This window comes from Pholcus phalangioides, unplaced genomic scaffold (genome assembly GCF_987345545.1).
Source record: "Pholcus phalangioides strain wild (caught in Gottingen) unplaced genomic scaffold, Ppha-v1.0 ptg000017l_1, whole genome shotgun sequence".
Lineage (NCBI taxonomy): Eukaryota > Metazoa > Arthropoda > Arachnida > Araneae > Pholcidae > Pholcus > Pholcus phalangioides.
The window spans coordinates 27,049,716-27,058,509 of NW_028301610.1; positions in this window are offsets into that span (position 1 = coordinate 27,049,716).

An 8,794-nucleotide genomic window follows, 5' to 3' on the forward strand; every position below is an offset into this window, starting at 1 on the left:
ACCGTTAATCAACTGCTTCGACAAGGGGACACCAGTATCGTTTAGTAAGAGAATTCCAGGGTGTGGTGTCACGGAGTTTTTTCTCTGATAAGGTTAATAAATGGAATAGGAGTCGTGAATTCTAACCACAATTGACATGTTTAAAAAGAAGAGTACGGTCTTTAAAAGTATACAGTCTTTAAAAGCGGAACGTAAAGTCAAGTACATTTTGTGGGCTGAAAAATTATATGCGGTTTCGGACGGATACAGGTTTATCCCAGATTCCCTTCGGCTAAAGCCCTTTCAGCCTCTTGGTACTAGACGAAGGTAACTCCAGCAGTTAGTTCCCGTGTTTCTCAATAGATAGAGCTAACGCTATCGTAGCATTGGGGTGAAAAAGGGGCCGACTCAGCCCGATGGAGGGAAAATAGAGATAATCCATTCTTGCTCAAGCTCTTCAATTTTGTCTCGAGCCGTCCCTGGATAAACAGGGTGCCCGGGCTAAAGATGTCCAAAAAGTAATGGTTTATAATGAGAGAACCACACGATTAGTTGTGTGTCATTGACTGAGAATTATTCCAAATATTTTATCCAAGTTTTTTTATCACGTGTAAAATGTATCTATATCTATGTGTACTGTATCTCTCATGCATGTGTAATATTGTATGCATATTTATGTGCACTGTCGACAGCTGCTTTGAGGCGATGCTTTTAACGGCAGTAGCACTGACTGCCAGTCGGCATGTGAATGCCACAACGTAGGGAATCAGTGACGCGTGTTAGATGCGGTTTACAAACTGAGTGGAATGATGAGCCTCCAACATCGGTGTCAACTGTGTATCTCTGCAGAAGTTGATTCAATAACACCCAGAGGCACGGACATGAAGAAACATTGATCTGGGGGATGTAAGTTACTGGTCGTCCCTTATATACGGGACTCAAGCACTTACGCAGGAGTGCTTAGCATTGTTTTTTTTTCAGAAATTATTAGGCGAAGGGGACTGAATCCCCTCCTTACAAAATTTATTGGGGGGGGGGGGGACTCAAATGGCCTCAGTCGCTAGGTTCCGGCACCTATAATAACACCTAAAACGTTACTAAATACTTGAAAAAACATCGAATACCATATGGTTCTCTCACTACAAACCAGGTACATTACCTATCCAATAATTAATTTCTATGAATTTTTATTTATTGTTTAATGTCTTTTCAGCTATATATGGATAATATTTAATTTTATCTTCATTTTTTTTTTGAAAATTAATTCAAAAATGAAACTAAAAGATAACTATTTTTAACATTATTTGAGATTTAAAAAAAGATTCATCGAATATAGTTCTTCACTTATTGATTCCAGCCGCAATAAGTATAAATTAATATTTATTGACACACAACTCAACTGAATTTTTTTAACGTTTTTCCTGAGTCGTGTGTTCACGACAGCATCAAATCTAAGCACAACATGCTAATAACACCAAGTACCAATGTAAACAAACCACGAAACAGTTTAAGTATAAAAAAATAATGGTATATATTTTTTTTTCTCAACCGTAATGTAAAACAAGCACGATCGCTAATCGAAAAAGAAACTTTTACAACGCAAAATATGTATGACACATTTCTGCGAGCAGAAGTCAGAAGATGATGCCAGTTGCTGTCTTAAGGCATGGGCCCACCCGGGCATCTCAAAAGAAAAGGGGCCTCACAAAAATAACTTGGTTGAAATTTTCAAGAATTTGCCAGATAGGTCCTCAGAAATATCACTCGGCCCGGAGGCCCATGATGCTCTTAAGACGGCCCTGAAATGAAGCGTCAAAATATTGGTACGATTCATATTTTTTTAGGAATCGAAAAATTCAATTTTTATCATTATTTTCCTGAATAATCAATCAACATATTGTAAATTCTTCCCCATCTCGCACACCCGGTTGGGAACCACTGTTATAAACTGTTACGCTTTAGCCTGGACACCCTTTATATCGACGGCCCAGTTCAAAAAGGCAACAACTAAAAATCCCATATTTTGAGATACCTACCCGACTTTTGAGGGATGGAACTAAATAAGAATCAGCTCTCAGATTTAATTGAACTAGGGAGCGTCTATAAGCGTAGTTGCGAGTTGTTGCCGTTCAGCAATACGTGGAGGCATTTTCCACCGTTCTCATGGCGTACGTGCATGACTCAAAAATGGAATTTTCTGAGTTTTCGCCTTTTTCTGAAATTGTCCGTCGATATGAAAAGGTCTTAATGAACTCTGAGAAATTTTGATATTAATGTTGGAAAGATGATAATGACGATGATCTTTTTTTTTTGCTAGAATGTTATTATGGAACTAAAAAAAATCCTACGTAGGAGTACAACGTCCGACCCTTGACAGTTGGTTTCTTTTTTCTCTTCAAGACTTTGAATTTTTCATATACCATCCATTCTAAAGTCGATGCTTTTAGTAGACGGACCAGAAAGTCTGGTTTTCTCCCACTGAGTCCATGAGATTTTGAGTGAGAGAAGCATGTTTTGCACGTCCCACGATTGATAATTCGGCTTTTCTTTAGGGAAGATAACGATTCTATTTTATTATTATGTATTTTTCTTTCTTTCACCATCATCTCCGAGTTACGTAACGAAAAAGAAAATAAATAAAAATATTAATAAGATTCTTTTTTTCCCCGTGGAACGTAACTAGTAAAAGGAAAATAACCAGTTTCTATCGCATACTGGAAGGGATACTAAATTTGGAAGGAATCGAGCCGCTGGTGATAATATGACGTATTATATATAGGCTGATTTCTTTTTTTTTGCAGTCGATTAGTATCAGTGTTCCTGTATGATCCTAAAAATATTCCGAATATTATTTTTAATCGCCTTGATATAATCAAAAGGTCGTTGAATTTCATTGTTCCAGATGATTGCGGCTCGTGTGGAGCTTTTTGAATTCAGAATCTTTAGTCACAAAAACATTGAATGTTGGCTCCGGTAACGATAGTCGGGGAAAAAAAAAATTGATGTCAAAATAATTGGCTTTTTCACAAAAAAAACTAATCAATTTTAAAATACAGAATATCCTAATCAATTTTTTTTTTTGCTCTTGTTCGTTTTTCCCGAATTTCTCCTTCAAAAAGAAAAATTAAAATAAACCTTTATCATATTAGAAATATATTAAAAACACTTAAATAATTACAATGCGACTTGAAGCTTTTAAGGTAAGGGTGGCCAATTTGTGACCCGCTGTGGTCAGGGCCAGTTCCAGACATTTCTCAAATGTATCGATCCCCATCGGCCTCCTTTAGTTGGCGCCTTATGCGGCCACGTACTTCGCAGGATTCAAAAGTCCTTCCCTGGCTGTGGTACGCGAATGTTTCTCACAAAAATTTACCAAATTTCGCTAAATATCCGAAGAAATATTAGAAATTTTTTGATTTTAATTAAAATTTGTAGAAGCACGGGGGGAGTTTATTTAAGAATATATAACAATGCCGTGTAAATGAAAGACGTCTGGCAAACCTAAACGAGAGAGAGAGAAAAAAAAGCGGTACGCCCAAAAATGTTCATGTTGGAGTGTGGCACACGTAAGATTGATCTTTTTTGTTGCACGAGTTAGGAAAATTTGGCCACTAGGGCCATCTTACCTGTATCATGGACCCTCGAGCTAGAGGCACATTTATGGTTTTGCCGCCCTTCTCCTATTCCAGTCTAATTTTCTTGACTACTCTTCGCCACTGTGTGCTATAACCCGCTTGGCCTCCCCATCCCCACAAGTACTGTCTCTGAAGCCACTCTTTTAGTCATTCACATGCTTGTATACTGTTTTAATCACTCACCTACTGACCTGGTCCCTCGCTCGAAGACAGGAAGGATCTAGAGCTCGCTGTTGGTTTTTCCCTCATTGTGCTGAGTGACCATACACTCCGCATTGTCCCGTATTTTCCGGGACAGTCACGGTTTTTCCTCTGTTCTAGATTTTATTCCGTTTTTTAGTCGAAGTTTTCTAGAATTGGTTATTTAATCAAACACATTGATACAAGTACTTTGAACGGATTTATTAAATGCAATATTATCATATTCGCATTTCGCTCGGTGGGGCTGACCTCCCCATAGATTCACGCCTGTGCACCAAGGTCACTCACTTACCTGGTCCCTCACTCTGTAGGTCACTTTTTTGGTCATTCATATGCTCTCCCACGCTCTAAGTCACTCTTTCGCTCATGTGCTTGCACACTGTTTTGGTCACTCACTAACCTGGTCCCCCGCTTTGTAGGTCATTCGATTGATCATCCATATGCTTGCAAACTCTCTAGCTGACTCACGGACCTTGTTCCTTGCTGACTGGGCGGAAGTGGATTTATTGAGGGTTATACAATTCCGCCGCCCTTCGCTCATTCTAATTTCCTTCACCGTTCATTCCTCAAATTTGCCACCTTGGGCTATAAATAAAAATAATAAACCCGCCGTGGGACTATAGCCTGCTAAGCCCACCACTGTAAACAGGGCAAAGTGGTTTTTCGGGGATCCACCTGCTTGGCTAGAAATACCTGCTAACCCAGTGTTTCTCAAAGTGTGCATCGCGGCGAGCTGAAGATATTAATTTGTGTGCCTATTTATGCTTTGAAGTGATTCTTTTATATGGGAAAATATTCACCAAACTATTCTAGGGAACCGATGTGCTAACTAATTAACATATACTTTGTCGAAAAATTTCACCATATCTCCTATTCATTAGGCCCTTTTTGCACTTCGGGCTCCCCGGGTGGGCCCATGCATTAAGACGGCACTTTTGTCACCACTGTTTTGAGCCAATGTTTAATAGTTAGAGTTTTCCGAAGTAGCCCTATGTGGGAGTTAAGGAACGATCCAAGTAAGCACTCAGCGCCGCAACTAGAAACGAAAATTTACTGTCGCTCGAGGCCAATCTTCATTTTGGCACCCGTCTCCGTAATTTTGGGCGGAAAGCAGTTCAGCGCCTTTCGAGACCCCCTCCATAAGTTTCGACCCTGTAAGCAGTGCAGTAGCTATATGGGTGAAATATAGTCATGGGGCTTCCATCTGGATGAGGCTGATAGGGCTTGAGCCCAGAATAAATCTATTTTTTTCTCACACTGTAAATTCACTTCACAGGGAGGTCGGTATCCAGTACGTCGGATTGGCCGGGAACACTGGCATGGCAGTCGGACTAACATACCGGACGAGAACTCGCAGGCTACTATACCGGAGATGCAGGATACTTTTCACAACACGCTATCGCCGTGGGATTTATCGTCGGATTAGAGCACAACCTGCTGTACCCAGGAACTGGCTACAAATACCTATTTGCAAGTATGTGACTTTGAAATCTATACAGTCTTTCACTGACATTTGGAATGTCTCGAACTCAAAGCGATTCTCCTCACTTACAGACTATGAAAAAGGGACTACTAGCAACCATGGCCAACACCTGGGACTAGTACAGAGCCAAATGACTTCTCATGGTCAGCATACTTCAAAAATGTCAACTACGACATACAGATATGTCGTCGGCGACAAGAACCCACTAGTCCAAAACACATCTCTGCAGTCTATAGGCACTCCAATCCTGTCATGCACGTACTATGGCACAAGGACGGCGTCGCGTCATACCTAAAGCAACAGTACAATACAAGGGCGAGGAAGAACTATTCTCCAAGTGGCAACTCAATTCAAAAAAACCGTTCAAGTACCATCGCCGTATCACTGAATCTCATTGGATTGATGACTCTTTTACAGATCTCAAGACAGGCAGCAAGAGAATTGATGACATTATCGGAACACATACCTATACCTGACGGACAAGCTGAAATACTAGAAAACGACCCTGCACAAAACGTTAAATCCACATAAATGACATATCCTAGGTGGTTCTGCCGGACATGATAGCCCTCATGTTCGCTATAACTGACAATGACTCAAAAAAAAACAACTCAGTATACTGTTTAAAGTTATATCATGGGCGGAGATACATCATCATCGTGCCCCCCCCCCAGACTTCCAAGTCAATCGCGCCTATGAGTTATATGCATGTATCTTTTTAGTACTGAATTCGACTACAAATATTCACTGTTCTTTCTTGAATAACCTTTTGACTCACTGATTTCATTACTGTGAAATTAATGTTTTTCTCTTTTTCAGCATAAGAGGACATAGAAGCTGCTCCCGGCATTTCACTGAAGTGCTATACAGTGAAGTCTTCCATTCGGCGAGTTTTAGAGACTTCACAGCAAAACTCGCTTGCTCCTTAAAGTTGGCTCAAGCGTAAAGCTTCGCCCCTGAAAGTTTGCTTTTCCGACAACACATTTAGGATCACCTGGGACCTTACGACGCCTACAAGAACATTGCTCGGGTAATACTTGCTTAATAGTGTAATGCCTCTTCCGGGGGGCACGGCCGAGATTTCAGCCTTAGGTCTGGCAGAAAAAACTAGGTATAGAAGTATTCGTAATTGGGATGCCGCAAGATATTTTGAATATTGTTATTACTATAAGTGCGGGGCCTCCCAAAACGTGGGGTCCGGTACGACCGCACCTGTCGCAAACCCATAGCCCTCACATCCTGGAGCAGGGCCCTCAGGCTAGGATTTTTCACGGGCTCGATGAAATTCATAGCGTGAAAAACCCAAAAATGATAAGCATCCCGGGTCCCAGGACTGGAGCCCTCTGTCAGTACTACCCTTGTGGAGGCCATGCACACACTCCTAAGGGAGGCTCTCTAAATTGCCGAACAACTTTTAGGGACCCTTTCTTATCACGAATTTCAATTTTCGGAGAAAGAATCAAAACTTTTCATACTTTTTGTTACTGTTGATATATTTTTATTCCAGAAAAAAAATGCAGGCCATTACCAGATTCGAAAACTGAGAAAGGAGGACGCCTGTTCCTCAGTGACGTCACTTATTCCAACCAATAAAACCAGCCACAGCAGTAATTTTTTCCCAACAATAGTTTTTCAGAACTGCTTAAAGAAAGCAGAGAAAAAATTCTGGGAATTTCGACGATTATTTTTGAATACGTGCTGAGAAAAAACAAAACATTCGTACCAATGAAAAATGTGTTTCAAAGTGGGGAAAAAATTTTCATTGAAAAAAATAAAAAATAATTCAGGAAACCCGCTTTGGTCCTACCCTCAAGGCGATAACAGCGGCTTACAAAAGGCCTGATAGGCTGAAGTGGTAACCATATTTTGGCACAAGAAATTTATAGTAACTGTGGTGGCGCCCTCTTTTGCAGACGAATACAAGCGTGTAGGCTCTAACTTAACAGAGGTGGTTTGAAATTATATCGATTTAATGGTTTCAAGCTTAGGGACCCGGCGGCTCCAGAATGAGGGAACTATATAAGTATAATTTTGGGACTTCCACCTTTTGGTTTGGACCGCGCATACCGAATTTGGGAACTACAGTAGTCAATCGTTTGAAACTAAGTGTAGAGCTGCCATCTATTTCGAATAATTCTAGTTTCTTCCACTGTGCCCGAGTGGTAAGATGCTCGTCTACCATCGTGAAGGTTGTTGTCAGGGTCCCGGGTTCGAACGCAAGAGAGGATATCGATAAGATATTTTCCCTAACGAACTCGAGGCGACCACCGATAGACAGCGCCTTCATTTCCAACCCATCTCACTAATGGCAGTAAATTGCAGTATAGCGATATGGCCAGAGTTGGTGTTTGGTGAAGTAGTCTCTTCCACTCTCCAACGCGGAATCAGGCCCGTAACTAGGCTGAACCAACCGAGCCGAATGGGAGGTCTCACAAAAAGTGTACACTTATTTCGCAAAACAATAATTTTTTTCAAGCCAAGCCCCCCACCACCCAAGAAAGAGTCTGCCCTAGAAGGTGCGCTACGGCCCTGCACGGAATATTAAAAAAAAATTACGTTAGTTAAAATTATAAAATTGTATAGAAAGCAGGGGCGTAGCCAGGAATTTCGTTCGGGAGGGGGACCAAAGTGATAGAACAATAGATTTTGCCATCTTTTTCCCTTTTTTCGGTCATTTTCTCAAATTTTGGTGGGGGGGGGGGGTAGGGAACCCCCAAGTTTCTCCTCCCCCCGCTACGCCCTTGATAAAAAGTAAAATATTTTATCACATCAGGCAATGTGAATAAATCATGCTACTAAGCATCATACAGAATTTCAATCATGAAAATAACTTCCAATTTTCACTCCATTCACGATAGGAATATTGTGCAAATTCACAGGGAAGCTTAGCTAATTGGAATTTTCAATTCAATGTTGGAACTAAATTGAGAAGAATATGGCACATACCTAACACTATCAACTTTTCTTAGAAGTAAAACTAAAATTAGAGAGAATTGGAAGAAACAAGCTGCTACTATCCCATGCCCCCCCCCCTCCCCACAAAGGTGGGGTTGACTGAGCTCCAGCCCTGTTGCCCGAGGCAATTACCTTTATTTTTTTGTTTTTATCATGCTATAAATTCACTATAGAAGGGCCCCGTGAAATGTCTGACTTGTGGCCTACCAAATATCCCAGCCTAGGGACCCAGCTCCAGGATGTAGGGCCATGGATTATCCAGAAGCAGGTGAATGAATTTTCAAGTGGTTTTAATGGTGGGTGGCAGAGATGAATTTGAAAACGAGTGCCAAAGGAAAGTTCGTATTTGTGCGGCATATTGAATAGTGCATTTGTGTGAATTGCAAGATGGCTGACTTTCCTTTCTGGATACATCTCAGCATTAAAATCCAGGAAGTCCTCCTCCTCAGTGTATTGTGGGCAGAGGAAAAAAAACACCACTAACCTTTCAAAATTTCACCGTCCAAACCACCGTGGAATAAATTCAAACTCAGAAATGTTT